This window comes from Eumetopias jubatus, unplaced genomic scaffold (assembly GCF_037043125.1).
Source record: "Eumetopias jubatus isolate StellerSeaLion01/CBP00866 unplaced genomic scaffold, mEumJub1_p1.0 scaffold_8, whole genome shotgun sequence".
Taxonomy (NCBI): Eukaryota; Metazoa; Chordata; class Mammalia; order Carnivora; family Otariidae; genus Eumetopias; species Eumetopias jubatus.
The window spans coordinates 5517185-5539498 of NW_028274814.1; the positions used below are offsets into that span (position 1 = coordinate 5517185).

At 40.5% G+C, this 22314-nt stretch overlaps 1 protein-coding gene across 2 annotated transcripts in view; it reads left to right on the plus strand.

The window, feature by feature from the left end:
* Positions 1 to 6248: 6248 nt before the first annotated feature.
* The window catches only part of ZNF438 (zinc finger protein 438), a 178828-nt gene continuing 162762 nt past the window's right edge, over positions 6249 to 22314 (plus strand). Inside the window, exon 1 of one of the 2 annotated variants that reach the window (XM_028120925.2) lies at positions 6249 to 6342. The gene's annotated coding sequence lies outside the window, so the exon portion shown is untranslated. Of the gene's footprint in view, positions 6343 to 15092; positions 15138 to 22314 lie in introns of those variants that run through there. The other variant, XM_088025764.1, reaches the window with a different exon arrangement.

Genomic DNA, 22314 nt, shown 5'->3' on the forward strand with positions numbered 1-22314 from the left:
ATTTTTCTCTTTTGTTTACACACCAAAATAGTATTGGAAAATCCCTCGTGCACAAAAATATTTCTTCTCTAGAAGAAAGATATAAAAATTGTGAAAACTCTATTTATAAAGGAAAACGTGACTATTGACTATCATTAATTTGCTTACAGCATTACTGAATTTCTGGGCAAAGTTATTCATTTTTAGGTTTTATGATCCTTCTTGAGCTAGAGACTTAAATGATCAAGCCTTTCACTTTCAAGATCGGTCATAAACTCAAGTGCCTTTAGGGGCCAAGTAGGTAGGTTAAATAGTCCCCAGGTGGGGTGATGGGAAAATGGGGAACATCTGCGCCTCTGAACCAGGCAGTTTCAATCCAGCGATGAATGCCCTGGGTGAGTGGGGCGCCAAAATCACTGAAGCTTTGGAGTTTTGGAAGAAGTCAAATGCTTGCTTTTAAAATGTGTTGTCTCCTGATAGTCAAGTCAAAAATGTAAAAACACAAATCAAAGAACTCTGTGAGCTGAATATCATCTCCAGTTTAAAGTCTACATGCAATTGGATCTGAGTTTGCAAAATCAGATTTTAAAATATTACTTTGATTTGGCCTCAGTATAACTGCTTTAATTGGTTAAAAATTGTGTGAACCCAACATAAAGGGTAAATAATAAATGACAGTTTGTCAAGTGGAGAAGAGACATGCTGAATTAATTGCCCAGCGGGACTGTCACATAGAACAGATAGAACTTAACTAGGACAAAACTCAGAGGAAGTTGTGACTTTGTTTTCCCAGGCCAATGAGGTCTTGGGGATAACCACAAATTTTGGTGACAACAGTCTATGACTTTTATCCTAGATTGCACCTACCTGTTACTCTGTCAGGGAGATGACATTCCTCCTTCAACTGATTTTGAGAAGTCTGTCAAATGTTTTTTATGTGCCATGAGCTACATTAGGTGCTAAGGACACAAAGTTGAGTAAATTCCTCTCTGTCTTCAAAGAATTCACAGCTTATTGGGGGAGAAAGAAGCATAAAAAATGGAATACAACACATTGTTTGCTATTAAATGGAAGATGCCATCAACTATAAGATGCACCATTAGTTTTTGTACCTCTAAGAAAAAATTGTTGTCAAGATTAAAGGTTTCATGGAGAGTACTCAACTTTAGATCTAAGCAAGTGCTCAGTTAATGTTGGCAATTATTAGCAGAAGTAATTAATGATAGAACTTGAACTTGAAGAAAGAGTAGGTCTTTTCTAAGAGATAAGGGAGAAAATAGATTCCAGGGAGGAAGAACAGAATACACAAAGACCCCGAGGCCTGTTTCTGGAACATTCTGCCTGCTGGTTGTGCTGTAGTAGGTGAGGTTTTTTCCTTGAGGAATTGTAAATCTTTTATTTTTATTTTTTTTAAAGATTTTATTTATTTATTTGACAGAGAGAGACACAGCGAGAGAAGGAACACAAGCAGGGGGAGTGGGAGAGGGAGAAGCAGGCTTCCCGCCGAGCAGGGAGCTCGATGTGGGACTCGATCCCAGGACCCTGGGATCATGACCTGAGCCGAAGGCAGACGCTTAACGACTGAGACAGCCAGGCGCCCTTTTTTTCTTTTTTTTAAAGATTTAATTTATTTATTTGACAGATAGAGACACAGCGAGAGAGGGAACACAAGCAGGGGGAATGGGAGAGGGAGAAGCAGGCTTCCCGACAAGCCGGGAGCCCGATGTGGGGCTTGATCCCAGGTCCCTGGGACCATGACCTGAGTCAAAGGCAGACGCCTAACGACTGAGCCACCCAGGTGCCCCTGTAAATCTTTTTGACACTCTCTTCTTTCTCCTGCATCTTCCTCCCCTGTCCTCCAATCCCAACACACACACACACACACACACACACACACACACACACACACACACACACAGGCAGCTTGATTTTTTCAACTTTATACTCAAAAGCATGCACCTGGCCCTGTACTCAATCATGAACTTGGCTCCAGAGAGCAATGACACTAGTTACTTGTCTTCCATTTCCCTCCTCATTCCCCCATTCCACCCTCTTGTTGGGGGAAGCCTTTGTCCAACATCTTTTGTTTAAGAGGATTAATGGCCAGCTCCCAGTGCCGGTCAGTTTCTTTCAGGGAACTTCATGCAAATAAGGCTCCAGGTGGCCTGCCCTGATTTCCCAGAGTTCCCCCAGGGTAACACTCTATAGACATTCATTACAAATAACATTTATTGAGCCTACTAAAGGCTCAGAGAAGTTACTGGCCTTGCACAAAACTACCCAGTTAGTAACAGAGCTGACCCTGTTCAGTGTTTTGCTATGATATGCTACATCGCCATTCCAAATGTTTTTTCTCCTTAAGGATTTTTCTTCTCAGTATTATTTCTATTAATACAGTGCCCCCTTTTTAGAAAACAACTAGCATCTTGAGTAAGAAACCTAGCCTGTCTTTAAATTTGAGTTCATCTGTCCATTCATTCCTCCCTCCACGCGTAGTTCCCACGTACCAACTTAGGGTATTCAGCTACAAGTAGAGGATTTGAGGTTGAACAAGACCAACATTGTCCCTACTCTCACAGAGCTTACAGTCTAGCAGAGAAGGAAATTAAAATGCTTTTTAAGGCCAAGAGCAAAGGTAGCTTAGGGAAAGCTTCTCAGAGGGAGTTCCTGCTAAGAAGAGACCAAAAGGATGGGGGAGAATGAGCTAAATAAAGGGATGGGGGGTAAAGAGCTGATAAAATGACATATGAAATACTTTGCAAGCTCTGTGCCAGCAGACCTGTGAAAGATTACGTGGTTTTAAATCACACATCCCTCCATAGCTCTCCAATCTTTGTCTCGGGTCTTCCTTCCACCAAGCTCCTTATCTCTGCTCCCTTCTCAGAACGATCTCTCTTTAATTCTGTGTAACTCTTGGCTTATGGATGCTTATTATATTGTTAAGTTATTAGTACACTTTTGTGCTTGTGCTGGAGACAGGAGTCTTTCTGGATGCAAAAATGACCTGATTATTTGTCTTGATTGCCTGGAAAGAGCTCTCAGACCAGATCCTGGAGCTGAGACAGATGCAAGGGGGTTACTGAGTGGGATTTGGTTTCTCTTGGTCTTGATTCTGAAGGAAGAAATATGCGTAGAAGTCAGGCAAGGGGCGGTTGTAATAGTGTGTTTCACACTTTTTTGATTGAGACCCATAATAAGAACTGCATTAGCATAGCAACATTTGTGTGTGTATTCTGAAACAACAGTTTCCCCAAATTTATGCTTTGGGAAAAATTACCCTTATTACATGTGATACAATCTGCTTTTTAATATTTTGGATTCTGATTAGTGTTTCTCAGGGTGGCAATCTGTTAATGGTTACAAAATCAACTCAGTGGGTTATGATGAGCACCTTAAACAATGAAATAGGAGTGTCCACGCAAAGACAGCCTGCAGAATAGTGATGAAGATACCCATGGTATCAGTCTTTTGGAGCTAGAATTTATATACCGTGGACTTTCTGAGTCTCTGTTTCTTTCTTTCTTTTTTTTTTTAATATTTTATTTATTTATTTGAAAGAGAGACATCAAGAGCGAGAGAGGTAACACAAGCAGGGGGAGTGGGAGAGGGAGAAGCAGGCTTCCCACCAAACAGGGAGCCTGATGCGGGGCTCGATCCCAGGATCCTGGGATCACGACCTGAGCCGAAGGCAGACGCTTAACGACTGAGCCACCCAGGCGCCCCTGAGTCTCTGTTTCTTATATTGTTATATGAAACTTCATACAGGTCAATGGTTATGACTGTGGATTCTGGAGTATGGATTCAAATCTTGACTTTGCTACGTAGAGGCTGCATGATGTGAGATACTTAGCATTGGGCACCCTGCTTGTCTTGCGAATCAAATGGAGACAATGGCAGCATTTATCTCATATCCAGTTGCAAGGATTAAGGAGATAATGCAGGGTTGGGTACGTATACACACCTGGTAAATAGTAGCCATTTTATTTCTGTCTTTTGTTTTTCCCTAGTAGTAGAGTGAAGTTTTTCTCAGTTTGCAGTGTAGGACCAAGGGAAGAGTTCTGAGGTAGAGTGCTCTGGGGGCTAGCTTGCTTAGGGACAGCAGATATCAAAGTGAAAGAACCACCAGTGGAAACTGAAAACCCAAGGGCCAGAGTGGAGGCCCTTAGTCCCTCTGGTGCTAACCATTGAATGTCTGGGGTTTTATTTTCTCAAAGTAAGAAGTTCTTCTTAGAGTTCCTCTCTCTAATATCAACACACTTTTGACCCTAGCTCCTGGCTACTTATTTAGATCAGATTCCAGTTTGTCACAGGAACTTGACTGAATCTGAATGTGTAGATCCCCTCAAATTTTTACTTAACATTCCCTGAAGTTCCTCTTTGTTTGGGTACCCTTTCTGCTTGTCAATCTTTTCTTGGCCACATTACTTCTCCCCTACATCTGGTAATATAGGAAGTGTTTGTTTTTGTTTTAAACCTTGGGGTAGCAAGGGAAAAAATACTGAATAATAAGATGGGGGGAAAAAAAAAGGCATCTTGTCAAACCATCTTATAGAGGCAAATGTATTCTATGTTAAGAACATTTAATGAATTTGATGTATACTTCTTAACCATTTCCACTCCAAAAAATGAGAGATGACATTTACTTGTGAAACACTCCCATAGGTATATCTGGAATTTCAAAAGAGAATTCTAACTTTTGACATGATAATACATAAAACATTTTATAAGTATGTGAACAATGTGAACAACAAAAAATTCAAAGTTTTCTTAAAATTGTTGTTTTGCAAAGAAAAATATAAATATCATTATTTTAAAAATATGTAGCACTTTTAAAAAGTGCTAATTTTTCTATAACTCTGCTCTACAGAAAAATACTTTACTCTTACAATTATTATGCATTTCTTACATCATTTGATAATAATTAAGATCTTGTATAAAATTATATTAACATAAATGTACGAATATTATCCAAATCAGAAAATTTTCAGAACTTTAAGATTTTTCCTGAATAACACACATATTTATTTTTAACCAGCTAGCTGTCAAGAGCTAAAGACTAATATTCTCCTGTAATCATTCTTTCCTATGAAAATACTACAGTATTTTCAATGAGAGTGTAAACAAACCATTGTTTCAGGTTTTATTTATACTGGAGATGCCCGGCAAAATCCCATGCCTGATCTAGCCATTTGTCGTGATTCCAAATGCATTTTTAAAAGAGATCTTTGCTATCTTCAATATTTCCTCCTTAAGGTCTATTTCCAAGGCCTGTTTCTCCTATTAATTTTCCCCCAAGACTGATTTGTGTGAGCCACTTTTAACCAAAACGTTTTATCATTTTTCCTGCTTCTGAGAGTAATGTAGGACTCCTATAAGCCAGAAATAAAATGTTAATATATTGGTGTTAGTTCTTCGAGCCTTCATTTTCCCTTCTACTGAGCCATCTTTTAAAACCAGAACTCGTCATTTTTAAGAGCCTAAAGAAGAGCAGAAGGAAGAGCAGAGACCCAGGGCACAGGAAGGTATCATCACGTGAGTGGGAGGTGGTGGAAAGTTCATACTAGCCAAGAAGTGTACATATTTGTTTACACAGACCACTGTTTGTTAAATTTAATAGAGGTGAACCATAGCCTGTAAGTAACTTCACTGAGCCCAAACGGGACATCCAGTAGGAAGGAGACACCAAAACCTCCTAGGCGGCGCCGGGACAGGGCGGGGCAGGCGGGCGCCCGCGAGAGCCCGGAGCGGGAGCCGGAAGGGCGGCCTCGAGGGGACGGGTCTAGCCGGCGTGGGCGGGGCCGAGCCGAGGCAGGTCCGGTTGGGGCGGAGCCAAGGGCGGGGCCGGATGGGAGCCGGGACCCGTAGAACTGACTCCTCCCGCCCGAGTGCTCGCAGGCACCTGATGGGGAGCAAAAGGTTGTTTCCACACGTGGAGAACTTTTAATGAACACGTGAGGGAAGGGAGGCAATGTCCGCGGAAAATCTACCTCACAACCCTGGCGTCCGACTCCAAGCCCCTGGGCGACAGCTTGTTTGCTGTGCTCCCGGGGAGGGGGGGCGGTGAGGGCGGGGGTGTGTGTCTACGCCCCCTTCCATTGGTGCCCCCCGCCCCGGCCTCAGGCTTCCAGCTTAGCTCTCTCCAGCAGCCCCCGCCCTAGAAGGTGGCCACGCAGGCTGTGTGCGCCTGCGCCTAGCGCCCCACGGCGGGGGGAGGGGCCTCCGAGGAAAGGGGCGTCTCTCCCGCCGTCGCGCACGGGGGCGGAGCCGTGGGGGCGGTGCGGCCGGGCGCCCAGCGGCCTGACCTCCCCGAACGCCGGGTCCCGTGACGTCACCTCTCCGTGACGCGCACGCTGTAGGAAAACTGTAAGTTTCTGAGGATTCCTGCAGCTCCCTGGGCCTGCGGTGCTCGTCCTGCTGCTCGCATTCCCGGTGTCGGTGGTGGCTGCGGGCGTTTGATTCTTGGGCGATCGGGGAGCCGCTGAACGTGGTGAAGGGACAGGTCCCCGCCCAGAGCGGGAGAGCGCCCTCTGGGGCGGGCGGGACCGGGAGTGCGAGGAGGCGAGGCCGCGCCCCGCGGGACAGGCCCGCACTTCTCCCCTCGGGCCGAGAGGTTTCTAGGGGCCGGCGAGCGAGGGCAGGGAAGGAACCGGGAAGGTCCAAATGGGAGCGACCCCCTTTTTTCCCCTTCCCTGATGAAGGGGCTTAACTTCCCCCTCAGCCCTGGAGTTTGACATGTGAAGTCTGGAATGGAGGGTTTCTTCAGAGACTCCACATCTAGGCTTCCTTTGGGATCCTGCAAGTGACCAGATCGCTGAGGACAAGTTGTAAAGATAACCACCTGCTGCCTCAGTTTCCTTTTTGTGTAAAATGGAGGTGAAGCAGCCTCTGGCCTACTTGTCATTCGCACGAAACCGGGAACATTGTGAGAACATGGGAGGTAACACAAGCATGTAAACTTGCTAGGTAAAAGCTTAAAAAAAACAATCGTTATCCTGAGAATGGGGTGGCCAATGGCCATTTAACCAAGGTCTTATAGGTAGGGACCTTTTTCAATAGTTCTGCCTCCTCAGGCCCCTCGTACTCATCCCCCATCTGATCATGGACAACACTTGAGTCTGATGGGCGATCTGAACGGTTGTCACTGAACTTAGTGGAACAGGGATCGAGAAATGTCTGGTGCTCTTATCACAATGTTCTTGACAATTATGAAGTCCCCTTGGCTGGGTTTTTCAGAGAAAGATTTTATCATGTTGGAACTAGTACGTTATACTCAACACGGATACACTTGAGTTTTAGGGGTTATTGCTGTGTGGACTTGGACTATCCCATCGTCATATCTGACTTTGAATGTTTTGGTTTGCCAAGGGTTAGCACCTTATTGAGGCGTTAGTACTATAACACTTCTCAAGTTTAGAGATAAGTATTTGTTAGGAACTTTGAAGGGAAAGCTGTTGTACACATCTCAGGGAGTATTCATTCCAGAGATTGAGAGATCACATTTCTGTAAATTCAGTTTATCCTCCTTTGAGAAGCCTTAGAATCAGAAAGCAGGGGTGCTAGTTTTGGTTCTACCAATTAATAGCTTTGGGTCCAAAGACAGGTCACCCAAATTTGGGATTTTCTTTTTCTGTCTAAAATGCGAGATGATGGTGTATTTGCTGTTGCTTTTTCAGGGGTCAAATGAGATCGCAAGTGTAAGAATGAAAGGCTAAGTATGGTCTTGTTATTAAGAAATTCCCGTAGGTCCCCTAGCCTGGATAAGTGGTATGTTTATTCGGAAGTCAGATTCTGAGTCAGAACTAGAAATAGAGCAGCAGACAAGATAGTCCCCAACCTGGTGGAGTTCATTTTCCAGTGAACAGGCTACAAAGATTAAGTACATAATATTATTTCAGATAGTGATTAAATACAGTGAGGTAAAGGAAGATAAGGGAATGACAGTGGGGGAACAGGGTAGGTTGTTTTAGCTATGGTCCGTTAAAGGAAGGCCTTCCAAAAAGGGTGACAGCTGAATCGATTGAAGTGAGAGGACGAGCCTGAGGTAAAAACATTTCAGGCAAGGATCATAAGAGCAGGAAGCACTTACATGGAGCTTAGTCTATGTGAGGCAGTCTTCTAAACACTAAATTTTTACATTTTACTTATTAAGTACTAATACCTCCATTTTTATAGAAGAAACACACACAGGAAGCTTTGCTCAAGGTTGTACAGCTAAAATATGATAGAGCCAGTATCTGAATTTGGGCAGTCTGGCTTCAGAGTCCATGCTCCAGATGACAATCCTGTACAACAGGAGCTACAAAAGAGCATTAGTCTGAGGGGGAAGCTAGCCTGAGTTGGCCAAGGCGTAGCAAGGTGAGTATTTGATCACAGCAAGGGAGGGAGAAAGTGGTGGCAGATAATGTTGGAGGACCAGGCCAGATTATGGGGGCTCTGGCAAAGTAATGTTATTCTAGGTGTGGTAGAAAAACCACTGGAAGGTTTATATCGAGGAAATAGCATTTGATTTTACTTTTATTGGTTGGAAAATTAACTGTAAGGTCATTGGGGGGGTATCAAAAATGGGGAGGTAGGAGGCTGTGTCTCTACCCTGGAGGAGTGATGCTGGTGTCTTGGCCTTGGGGAAGTAGTTGCAGAGATGATAGTAAGTGGTCGAGTTCATGATATATTTTTGAGGGTAGAGCTACTGGTGTGGATTTAACTAACCTGGAGTGTGAGGAAAAAGAAAAAGAGAAGTCACGACTTCTTAGGTTTTAGGCTGGGAGAACAGTAGCGCTATTGACTGAGCAGGTTGGAAGGGGTTTGGTGAGAAAATCACGAATTCTGTTTTGGACAAGTTTTAGATGCCTTGTAGACATAGTAACAGTAATACTAGAGCTAGTGGTAGTAGTAAGCACTTTGTAGGCATAAACTGTACTAGGCAGGGTTTTAAGCACTTTTATATGTATTAATTAATTTAATCCTTACAACAGTTGTATGTGCTAGGGTCATAGTCCCCATTTTGCAAATGAGAAGACAGAGGCACAGAAAGGTTAAATGGTTAAAAGGTTAAACTTGCCTAAAATCACCCAGCTTGCGAGTGATGGAGCCAGGATTCAAAACCCAGGAGTCTGGCTTCAGAGTCCATACAATCAATGTTTGTAACTACCTGTAAGTCAGCTTGTTGAATAGGCAGTTGGATATATGAATTTGGAACTCAAGGCAATGGTCAGAGCTGGAGACTCACATTTATATTTCTGAAGAGAAAGCCTGCTTTTGTTCCTCATCTAAGCCTTGGTTGGCAGTGGAGGAAAAGAACATAGGCAGGCAGTTAGGCTGTGCTGACTGGACTTTAATTACTTTGATTCAGTTCATACAGCCAATATCCAATATCCCCCTTCCATGAAGTTCTGTGAAGGTGAGGTCTGTACCTTTTTTACTTCTCTGGCTCTAGTTCCTAATCCAGGGCCTGCCATGTAGTAGCTATTAGGAATGACTTTATATGTGGGACTTTGATTAAGTTTTGGGAGTTCAGAGATGAATAAAACATAGCACTCTCGTTGGAGGAGCAGTTTGAGGAAAAACCTGTGGGAATAAAATCAGAGTAGACCAAATGCATAAATGCATGCTGATCATTTCATTCTGGCCTCTGCAGTCCCCTCTACCCCATATACTTGAGGGATGGGGCATGAAGGGGTCGAAAGAGCAAAAGAATGCCTAAGCAATTGCACAGTGAATTTGAGGCTCCCCAAGAGTCCTCTTCAAGAAAAGAATTAGTCATAATCTTGCATATTTTACTGTATTTGCATTAGCTTTATTTGGCAATGATATAATTTTTACCAAATGAAATAAATTCTAATATTTTAGTATCATTGTGGAGTGATGAGTTTTTCCAGTTCTATTACCTCAGTGTTGACAGGACTTACTAGTGAAATAAGGGAGTTGGCTTGAAATGTTGCAGCTTGCATAATACAGGGTGATGGAGGGGCTGCGTGAGGTATTTAGGCAGGTTTCCACTGCATTAAGTGTATCACGCCAAAGTTCCACATATTGGAGTAAGTTTCAGTTTCTCTGCTGATAATCTCTTTAACATTGAGATACATTTTTTTGTCATAGAAAGGGGATCTGGTGGTATATGTCATAGGTGGCGTTATAGATTACATCTCCTATCTGGAGCATTGTAGAACGTGGAAACTAGAACAATATGCACAAAAATGTGTATCTTATTTCTGTAAGATCTTTTTAGGGGTATACTCTTAACGTGAATGCATTTGTCACAATTTTATTACTTCCTAATGTGAGCATTTCAAGTTTGAACCATTAAAAAATTTTATAAAATTACACCATTGTAGATTCTGTGATTAATTTCAGAGTTTTTTCTTACAATATATAAAATTATATCTTGTTTAGCTTTTTTAGCTTTTAGTGGGATAGTTGATATGAATAATCAAGTCCACCATCACTCTAAATGGGAACCCTCCACAAATACAAATGTAGAAATGTGCCATTTCATTTTGCAGTTCACAAAACCTTAAATCTTCTACCATGGCTTCCCTAAATGTAATGGGGTTGAAATGATTAGTATTTCTTTATCCCACAGGTGCAGCTAGCTTTCCCAGGAATATCAGATATGCATATATGGTATAAAGTATCTTAAAGGGGCTGCTGATTGCTCAGGCTTTGTCATTTTTTAAGTTCAGGCTTATTGAGGGCAGGTTGATGGTGGTTTAATTGTGCTAGAAAGCTCCCAGCAGGGCAGGCATAATGGTAAGTCTTCCTGTTTGAAGACAGGAGCCCCTCTTTCTAACACTGACCATCCTAGATAACTTATAAAATCCAGATTCTTTTAAAAATCTATGTTTACATGAGCAAATTTAGAAACTACTAGTTAAGAATACAAATATAAGTATATGGGAATTGTCTCTTACAGAAAATTATGTGTGTGTCTAGCCACTGATAACATGTAGTGGGCACTAAATATTTTTTAACGTTTAAACTTCTTGTAGTTTCTGTTAGTCTGTTCTGTTATTACCTTCAGCTCATATATGTGTGTGTGTGTATACATGTTATATATATATAGTGTATATATAGATATATCTACACTGTTCTGTTATTACCTTCAACTCATATATGTGTGTGTGTATATATGTGTGTGTGTATATATAATGTATATATATAATGTATATACATACACACACATAGTGTATTCATAGTGTTTTTGCAGTAATAGCTGAATACTACTAATTTGTGTACTTTTGCTTTAGCATTGTAATGTTTGAATATACTTAAATAATGTAAGCAGTTAAGTGTCACTTAAAGTTGATTCATTTGATAACATGGTTACTTAGAAATTAAGATCTTGAGGCTTGATATTTTCCCCACATAAATAATAATGACTATTAATTAGTAAAGCTGGGTGGAGACTAAGCTTTAGTGACAGATTAACCAAATTGTTATCCCAAAAGAACATGCAAGAAAAAAGTTCTTAGAGAGGTTTAAGCAAAAACAACATGGTGATGAAAGGAATAATTTAACCATAACTCCCTACCATAGCTGTAATTCTTAAATATTACTATCCTATAGACAGCATTCTTTTCTTTGGTCCTTATCACTCAAAAGTGCTAGCTTGAAGTTACATTCTACATAAATGTGATATAAATACTGTAATATATGGAATATGGAACTATTGATTTACCTCAGTGGATCTCCACTGGGGATGATTTTGTTCCTTCCCCCAGGTCACTCTGGAGACACTTGGGAAATGTCTAGAGACATTTTTGGTTATCACAACTATGTATGAGGGCATTGTACCTGTCATGTACTTGGTGGAGACCAGGAATGTTCTTAAATATCCTACAAGGCACAGGGCAACCCCAAAAATAAAAAATTATTAAGTTCAAAATGTCAGTACTGCTGATATTGAGAAACCTTGCAATATGTAACTTTTTTCTTTATTACTTACTATTTTTTTTTTTTTTTTGATGCTTTAGAGGTTGAGGCAGTAGTTGTAAGTGGTAAACTCCTGACTTGAACAAAAGATTGTGTTGAACTGCTTTTAGTTTGTTGGAGAGCTGAGCCAATTTGGTTCATTTATTGCAAGGAAAATATTTTTTTGTAGCTAATAGCCTTGAATATTTTTGGTTGCCAATATGTCTAGTGTTTTTGGTTTGTATTTAGCTATGAATTTTTTTTCTTAGTAAAATTAATTTAATTTAGGCATTATACAATCCTGGGTTGTAACAGGTTTGCTAGAATGAATCTCCTTCATATATTGAATTAACTATCTCACAGTTATGCAGTTGTTTATATATTTCAGAAATCCTTTCACATTAACTTTTATATATGATTTTCATGAACACCCCATGAAATGTGTAGGGCATGCATTATCCTCACTACTTGCCAGATGAGGAAACAGACTTAGATCAAATGATGTGCTGTATATATTATAGCAAGTTAGGGACAAAAGCAAATCTAGGACTCTCAGAGGTTTTGATGCTTAGGACATTTTTAAAGTTACTGGTTGTCTCATTTGATCTTCCTGACTGTCTTATGAAAACTGGGAACTTACTGAAGGTCACCCAACTCATAATGGAGTTTTGACTATTTTCACTGACCTATTCTGCCTCTCCAGATATTCTCTAACAAATAAGTTTGACAGTTTCTGGATAAATTCACCAAATCCATGCTTAACCTAGCTAAGTAGGTCTCTTGACACTGTAAGGGAGGAAAAAGTCTCCATCATCTTTGGGTCTCAGTCTGGGCCTAAGCATTAAACTGATACAAGGCAGATTAGCAGTAGAAAAACATACAAACTTTATTAAACTTGTACGGGGGAACCTTCAATGAAGACACGAAGAAGTAACCAGAATAGGAAGCTTTTATACATTTTAGACAAACAATAAATTTGTGAAGAATTGACAAGACCCAGAGGGGTCTGGGCTAGGGGTGGTAAATGGTGAAGAAGTAACAAGGGAGAGAAGGATTAGCTTAATAAGATTTGTTTGTACACGTTTCTCAGCTCCTAGTTCCCTGTCTCTGGTGGTAAGAATGTCTGCCTTCCTCCTGGTACAAGGGAGGATATCTTTCACATGGGAGTTTTATCTTTTAATTTCAGGACAAAAAAAGGAGAGTCAGAGTGTCCTTGCACCTGCTGTTACTTAAGTACCTTTGATTCAAAATAATCAAAATGCCAAAATGGCATATTTGGGGGTGACCTTCTGGTTTCCTACACGTAGTCAGATGTTCATGTTGTCACTTGAGTCAGTTGGTAATTCAGTGTTTGTCATCCTACTGTGACTTGAGTGGAATCTTCACTGAGTTTTGATAAAGCATAAGGTAGTGCTACTTGCTATGTAGAGTTTATTTTTTGAGCACACTTACGTGCAAAAGCAGTGTGAAGAGATGGCTCTCAGCTGTATTTGAATATACTTGGGTGAGGCAACCTACTTGGCAGGATTCACTTTGCCATTCTGAAAGAGGGATTTAGATTTGGAATAGGACTTCCATTCATTCTAATTTTTAAATTAGAAACCATATTATTTGAGGCTCTCTTTCAAAAAGAACATCTACTCAAATATTTGATGAGTTATTATTTTGTTTGAAGATTATTTGATGAGATTCAGTTCTTGATGTGAGTTTCAGTAATTGGAAAAAAAATTTTAATACCCAGAAGTGGGATTGCTGGGGCATATGGTAGTTTTAGTTTTCTTTTTTTGAGGGATCTCCACACTCTTTTCCACAGGACTGCATCAGTTTACATTCCCAGCAATAGTGCACAAGGTTTCCCTTTTCTTTTCTCCACAGCCTTGCCAACATTTGTTACCTCTTGTCTTTTTGATGATAGCCATTCTAACAGGTGCGAGGTGGTATCTCATTGTGGTTTTGCTTTGCATTTCTCTAATGATGAGTGATGTCGAGCACCTTTTCATGTTCCTGTTGGCCATCTGTATGTCTTCTCTGGAAAAATGCTTATTTCGATCCTCTGCCCTTTTTTAAAATCAGATTACTTGTTTTAATGAAGTGTAGTTGACACTCAATGTTAAATTAGTTTCTGGTGTACAAACATAGTGATTCTTCAACTCTATACATTGTGCTGTGCGCACAGCAAGTGTCCCCCTACAAAGCTATTACAGTATCTTGACTATATACCTCATGCTGTCCCTTTCAACCCTGGGACTTACTCATCCCATAACTGGAAGCCCGTACCTTCCATTCCCCTTCACCCATTTTACCTATCCCCCTACCTCCCGCCCTGTGGCACACACCAATTCTGTATTTTTAGGTCTGTAATTGGAAATTTTAATGTTTTCTACAATACATCCACTGGCTGGATGTGGACAGTTGATAGTACGAAACTGTGGGTCTGGGATTGAGAAGGGAAGGAAAAAGAGTTTTTTTAAAGTGCATTTTGTGTATTGGGCATGAAGGATTATAATTATATTTAAAAGGTGAAGATTTTCAACTTTCCATATGACTTAATTAGCATAAAAATATTTTTCTTACCTCCGTGAAGAAAAATGCTATATCCAAGTTACCATAATATTTCTAGTATTATTGACGGGAGAGACCACCATTAAGTGTAACTGAAACAGAACTGGATTTCATACTTGTTAAGCAAGGGAGGGCTATGCTTGCAGAATATAATCATTGAAACAGGCAGAGATGTATTTAAATAGGGTTTTGAAGAAGCATGGAGTTTTAGGATTGGCTTACTTTCAGTGAGACAATTTAGGGATTGGCCAACTTTAAACTTCGAGTTTGGGGACTGGCTGGCGTTTGAGGAGCAAAGGTACAGAAGCAAGGCAGTTGCTGATCGGCTCACTTCCTCAGCTGAGTGCTTAAGTGGAAATGTTGACTGGAGTTTAAGGATTGATAGACTGGGCATATTTAAAACCGGTTCTGTGGTTACTTGTTCCCAGCTTGGAATAGAGCCAAAGAATAATTTTTTCCTTTCTTGTAGCTGGAGAATAGATACTTTTATTTTCCATTGACATTTATGTCAAACATTTATATTAGCAGTTGCGCTAATATACACTTCTGATTTTGCTTTTCTTCTCAAACTTTTAAAAAAAGAAATGAGTGCAGTGACTATCATTTGTTTTCTATCTACCATTCACAGGATTATATGGTATTTGGGACCCAGGCGGCTTCAAGGATTATTTTTATATATAGTTAAAAAGGTAATACGTTATTTGTGGAAATACTTGAATGTTTTAAACACTATGGTGAAAGCTGTTACTTTTATGTCTACTTTTTTTCTCTTGTGGGAGTGTGTCTTATCATATGCCTGCCAAAAGTAGTCTTGATGGATGCTGAATTATAGATCTGAAAGTTTGTTGTTTTTGCTGTTGTTAGAGATACATCTAGAAGTGATGACTTTTTGAAAGTTAATTAACAGTTATTCTTATCAGCATTTTAGAAGGTTAATGATTACAGTGTATATCTTTTATATAAGGTAGGCTGAGTTAGTATCTGTGAATCATTTTACCACAATTATAGTACTATTTTTATAAAGTATTTTGGTTTAATTTTTATTTTATAATATTTTTATTCAGAATGAAATAAAGAGCTATTTATGACTATTTACTGGAACTCTGACAAAAAGTAGATAATTTTCTAAACTGATCTCTCACAGTAATATTTTAGTTTTAAAAATGTTTTCCTTTGAGATGCTAAAATAAACTCAGAGGACATTCTTTATATTGGAAGTTAGAGAAGGCAAAATTAGTTTTTGGTATACTTTCTTTGTTGTACTGAAGTTTTATTAAAAATACCCTGTGTACTGTGTTTACGCATGAAATAAGCTCATAATATTTAAAAAAAAGAATGGGTAACGGGTATTGTCACGTTTATATGCAGCCCCTGTTTCCTTCCTTAACCTACAGCTTGTGCCCTACCTCTCTGCCTTCTAGACAAGTATTATCCAGTGATAAAGCTACATTTATGATTTGGATAAAGCATTTTTATGTGAAAGCTCTTTGAAAATGTGAAGCCTAATTCTTGTATTTGTTTATAGTCCAAATTTCTGACCTGCTATTATAGTTAACCTTAAGAGCTTAATCTCAACCCAGTACTAAAATTAATATATTGTTTATGAAGCGCTATTGCTTAAATACTAAATGATACTCAAACATTTTTATCCTCAACATTTAAATTTTACAAATTTATACTAAGTAGGTACTTAGATTTTCTAGGAAAAAGATATCTTCGATGCCTGAATATGGTTACTGGGATTATTTATATGCTTTATTTATGTGTGTGAAATAATGGATTTGAAATGTGGTTTTTCTCTGTGCATATGCAATAAATAGTTGGGCTTTTATTGCCTAGTGACATGATCAAAAAAAGAATCCTAAGTTAAATGATCTTCTGTAATAAAATGGAAAAAACCCATTAGCTGCTAAAATAATGGGTATAAAATGGTATCTCATAGTTTTATTTTGCATTTCTTTAATTACCAGTGAGCCTCAGTTTGTCTTCATTTACTTGTTAGCCATACAGATTTCACCTTTAGTTGTCAGATTTAGCAAATAAAAATATAGGACAACGTGTTAAATTTGAATATTAGGTAAACAACAAATAAATTTTGAGTATAAGTATATACCCTTGCATTAGTTGGGATATACTTATACTGAATTTTTTTATTGCTTATCTTTAATTCAAATTTAATGGGGCATTCTATATTTTATCTTTACCTTCTGTAAATCGTCTGCTGCTGTCTCTTACCAAATTTTTAATTGCATTTCCTGTCTTGTTATCTTAAAGAGTTCTTGGCATACACTGGATATTAAATGCTTTTTTTTTTTTTTTAAGTTGCAAACATATTTTTCCAGTCTCCTGCCTGTTAACTTTATAATGTTTTTTATTGAATAACAAGTCCTTAATTTTGATGGACTCAATTCTTTCAGTTCCATCAGAATTTTCCCATATTGTTTATACTTTTGAGGTCTTAAGAAACTTTTATCACTCCAAGGTCACAAATATATCATCCTACTTTTTGTTTCATTAGCTTCGTAGTTTTACCTTTCACATTTAGATCTTTAATACATTTGGTGTTTATTTTAAGGGAAGAGTATTAGGAAATGAAGTGAGAGAGGTAATGGAGGGAGCAGATTGCATGGGGATTGTAGGCCGGTGGGAGGACTTTGGTTTTTATGCTCCGTGAAGGAGGAAGCCAGTGAAGGTTTTGAACATAGGGTGCCACAGTCTGAAATCTGAAATACGTTTTTTAAAAAAAATTTCTGGTGACTCTTGAGAATAGATTGTGTGAGGTATGGCAGAGACTGTTGTTAATTCTTCCCCAGTGTCTAGGATATCCTTTTCTCTGTTCGTATCTGAATCTCTCTTAGAGACTGTATTTTCCAGGTTCCCCTGACTGTAGGAGATTGTCTACGTGATTAGGTTTGGGCCAATTAAATGTGAGCAAAAGTGGTATGTGCAACTTCTGGGTTATCTTCTTAAAGATGAGGTGCTAGTCCTCTTCCTCTCTCTGTGCCACCCAGCTTCCTACTGACTAGAAAGCAGCAACAACTAGAATGGCAACAGCTGCCTTGAACCCAGAGGTAGACATCCTGTGATGAGGGTGGCAGAGCCATCCCTAGTCAGCCTAGGGGCCCAGATGGCTGTTGGGGGACAGAACCAACTGCTACTCACCCTCCCCTAAGCACCGGCCTATCTCTGCACTATTTCCAGGAAGAGAATAAACTTTCTTGTTTGAGCCACTGTATTTGTCATCATTTTATCACAGCAGCTTTCCCCATATCCAATTTAGTGCCAAAATTGGTACCCAAAGTGGGGTGTTGCCATAATATATAGCTAAAATGCATGGTACTGGCTGAGTGGTTGGCCAGCAGACAGTAGGCACCATGTTATAGGCTGGAAAACTGGTGACCCTTGTTATGCTATGGCAGAACACTTAGTGAAGCTGTCACCTCTGATAACTTGGAAGGGCATGGATGTGTCTGTCCAGTTTGTACCTCCAGGGGAGTGGTTAGAAAGACTGCTGTTGGGGCGCCTGGGCGGCTCAGTTGGTTAAGCAACTGCCTTTGGCTCAGGTCATGATCCTGGAGTCTCAGGATCAAGTCCCACATCAGGCTCCCTGCTCAGCAGGGAGTCTCTTTCTCCCTCTGACCCTCTCCTTCTCATGCTCTCTCTCTCTCTCTCAAATAAATAAAATCTCTAAAAAAAATTAGACTGCTAATGTAATTTAAAAAAAAAATAGATGGCTAACGCGAGTTGACTAGCTGCTTTAGCGCGGAACTGCAAGAGGGTGTAAAGAGAACAATTAGCTAGTTTGCACTTAGGGGGGGTATAAATTTGCTATCGGAGTTCTGTACAACCGTGGCCTATGCTTCGCATTGACTGAAAGGACAGTAATACGGGGTATTGCAGGGTTGGAAAAAATAGTTTCTTTTTCCCGAACAGCAAGAAGTTAGATTCGTTTTTAGGAACCTTCGTCAGATTTTCTTGGCCAGAGAAAAGTGGAAGCCGGGCTAGGCAAGGATCATATTAAGGATTTATCTTCCCACCTGAACCAGTCACTTAAGCTAGGTAAAGCTCCAGTTACAAAGTCTCAGTTCCCTAGGACAACGAGGGTTTATTTCTTACTTATGACATGTCTATGGCTCTGTTCCACCATCCTCTACCACTTCAAGCCAAACGAATAGGCTTTTTGGGGACATTGCTGTTCTGTTTCAGAGGGAAGGGAGACATAGCAGAACCAGCTGCTTGGAAGAGGCATGTGTTACTTTTCATATTTTATTGGCCAAAGCTAATCGAGTGGCTGAGCCTGAAATCATTCAGGCAGAAAGAACATTTTAAGTCACATGGCTTGCCCTGATGTGAATGGGGTGTGGTGGTGGTATAATCATCCTGCCGTGTGAATCAGATGCTCTCAAGTTAGCTAACCTTAAATTGAGGGAGAGAGGGATGCATCTGCCTCAGAGGTCAGCTAATAATAGAGAAGGACAGAATTGACAAGCTTAGCATCTACCATTAGACTCAATTTTGAGTTGTGGTTACTTTCATGTGGCACTGGCTGAAGACAAAGAGACCTATGGAGGTTTTGAGAGGATTATGTTGGCAAAGATACTACAAGTTTAGCTTGCCAAAACCTGTGATGGCTTGACATTGTTTGACAACTAAAGCAATCTTTGACCCCCAAACATGTACCCCCAGGAAATAGGCTATTAGCTCTTTCCTGCCTCTTTGGAGCACATACTCTCTTATGTTCACTTCATATATTGCCAGAAAGGATAACAGAAGAAAGTATCTTCCAGAGACAAAGTCAGGCTCCAGCAGACAAATAGACAAGGGAATCCATCCCCTTCCGACAGGCTCCCTTGCCCCCACCCCCATCCCAGCACAGAACCTAAGTTTAACCAAGGAACTTGCTTCCCTGGTAGAGTGGGGACTGCCATTCCTGTCCAGCAGTATTTCATCATTGGTAAGAATAGTATTTGCCATTCTTTTCAGAATGGAAGACTTAATTGCATTAATCTCATTTGTATTCCATTGTATATTGGTGGTAATGGTGGTGGTAGAGAGCAAAGTTACTTAAGTCCGTTTGTTTGTAGGTCATTGGACGGGGACAGAGACACATTGATATCTGTTGAAGAGGTTGTGCGTCACCCAGAGATCTTAGACTTTGAGCTGAATCCAGTAACTGGATGGGACTTCAGGTTATCCCTTTAGAAAAGGAGAGGAATGTTTCAGAGTGGGAAGAAGGATATATTACCATTTCTGATATTTTGCTGCCAAATAGCTCCTATTTCTTAGGCTCCTGGTAGCCAGAAGAGACATCTACCTACATTTTGGCCAGTGGATGGGAGTGGAGGTGATGTGTGCACATCCACATTCGTATTAAAAATCTGCTGTCTGTCATATTGTTTTTGCTCCGCCCCCATGGATGAGGTGTGGGCAAGCCAGCTTCCACCATACAGGCAAGGGCAGTGCCCCAGGGATGTGGCAGGACCGGAGAGAAGGAACCTCAGTCCCCATGACCACTACTACATGAGAGAGAAGTGAACTCTTTCGTTTGTGCTGCTACATTCTTGGTCTTGTTATAACAGTTCAGCCTATATCTTGGTTAATACAGATAGCAGAGATGAAAATAGGAAACAAACGTGGGAAATTCAGTTTGGAATTGTTCTTAGTGGTTTTTTTTCACTTGAAGCTTTTCACTTACATATTTCTGTGAAAGTTTATCTTTCCAATTGTTTAACAAAGAGTTTAGAAATAAACTCCTTTATTTGAACATCATTCCTGTTGTGATTTCCTTTTTATTTCATATGCATAACATATTCTTGCAACAATTTTGTATCCTGATATTTTCATGTGCTGTCCATTTTCTTTGTTGCTGTAGAGTTCTTACACTTGTACAGTTATTGCTGTTATAGAACATTGGGTTTTTACCATACTTGTATTACTGTTGGCTGCTATGGGATGAATTGTGTTCCCCCAATTCATATGTTGAAGCCTTAATCCCCCGTGTGACCATAGTTGGAGATAAGGTTTTTAGGGAGGTGACTACGGTTAAATGAGTTTATAAGTGCTCCAATAGATCCAGTAGAACTGGTATCCTTATAAGAAGAGGGAGAGACCCCAGAGCTCTCTGCCATGAGAGGATACAGTGAGAAGGCAACTGTCTGCAGCTCAGGAGGAGGGTTTTCACCAGAACCAGACTATACAGGCACCTTGGTCTCGGACTTCCAGCCTCCAGACAGTGAGAAAAATACATTTTGTTCTTTAAGCCACCCACTCATGGTATTTTGTTATGGCAGCCCAACCTAAGACAGCCCAGGTTTTTAACTGCTGTATCAGCTGCAAGGGGCTTTTCTCAGATCCATCAATAGCAAAAAAAACTGCAAAGAAGAGTCCAAAAGAGGCGAACACCAAGAAAGAGTAATGTTACTGAAGCCAAGAGACAAGCATTTTAAAATTGAGAATGCCAATATTAAATTGACAGGTCTAATAAATTCTGAATGAATTTTCAGTTAAGTCATTTGTATTTTGGAGACAGTTCTGTGTTTGCACAAAATCCAGATTGCAGAGGTTGACTAGTGAATTGGGGGTGGTGGTGAGAGTGGTAGAAATAATGAGTTTAAGCCCTTTTTTCAAGATACTTGGCTGTGAAGGGAAGGTGCACCTAGGACAGTGGCAAGAGAGAGACATCACATCTGGGGGGGTATATTAGGTTCGCTTGTTCATTTGTTTTATAATGGGAGAGCTTTAAACATTTATGTACAGTGGGGGGAAAGTCAGAAGGGAGAAGGGGAAGATTTAGAAGAGGAAGGTGGCTAAATGATGGCATCAGATCCCTTAGGAGGTGGGGTGGCTTGAGTTCTGGAGCCTTGGTTGAAGGTTAGCTTTGGGGAGGATGAGGGGCATCCTTCCTCCACTTTCTCAGGAAGGAGGTAAGAATGTGGTTGTTGGTCAGGGGTGGAGGAAATCGAGGGAGTCTGACCTAATAACCTCTCTTTCGGTTCTGTGGAGATGTCATTTGCTGAGTAGAGGGAAGAATAGGAAGCTTGAAAAAAGTGATGGAAGTTTGGAATTGATTCTGTGAAATGTGAGAGGGGGAGTTGATTGGGAGCCCACAAAGAGACTGATGGGCAGCAAGCAAACAAGGACCCTGTTGAGATGGGAGACCATGTATTTGCAGAGTCTCTGGTCTACTTGGTTGGGGCTTTTATGGCAGCAATCTCTAGTCTGGGTGTGGGAGTGGAGAAGTAGGTTCTTAGATTGGTTTAGGGGGAGGACAAGCCAGCAAGAAAGCTATGTTTAGGCAAGGGAGTGGGCAAAGCTGGATTGTCAGATCCTAGGTTTATAGTGGACAGGAAGTGAAGCTTGGAGCATGGCTGATGGATCAGGAAAAGAATAGAGAGGGCATGGGGAAAAACTGGAATCTTAAACATACTAAGATCAAGTATGATTTATTCATTCTTTCATTCATTCATGCAATAAATATTGAGCATTTATCTTCCACACACTGTTCTCTGTGGTGTGGCTCCTTAGATCAAAACAACGATCGAAACCAAGTCCCTGCCCTGTTAGAGCTTACTTCTAGAGGGGAGGTAGAAAAACATATATATGAAAATGTTAAAAGGAAAAATGAAGGGTAAGGGGGTAGAGAGTGATGCTATTTTAGATAATGTGAACAAGAAAAGACTCTTGGAAGAGATGACCTCTGAGCAGAGACTGGAATGTAGTTAGGACACAGCAATGGAAAGAGCGCCCCAGGGTATGCAAACAGCATGGCAGAGCCCTTGCCCAGAGCTTGCTTGAGGAGTGGCCAGGTAACTGGGGAGCATGAGTGAGGAGGAGAGTGGTAATTACTGAGGGCCATGATACTTTAGG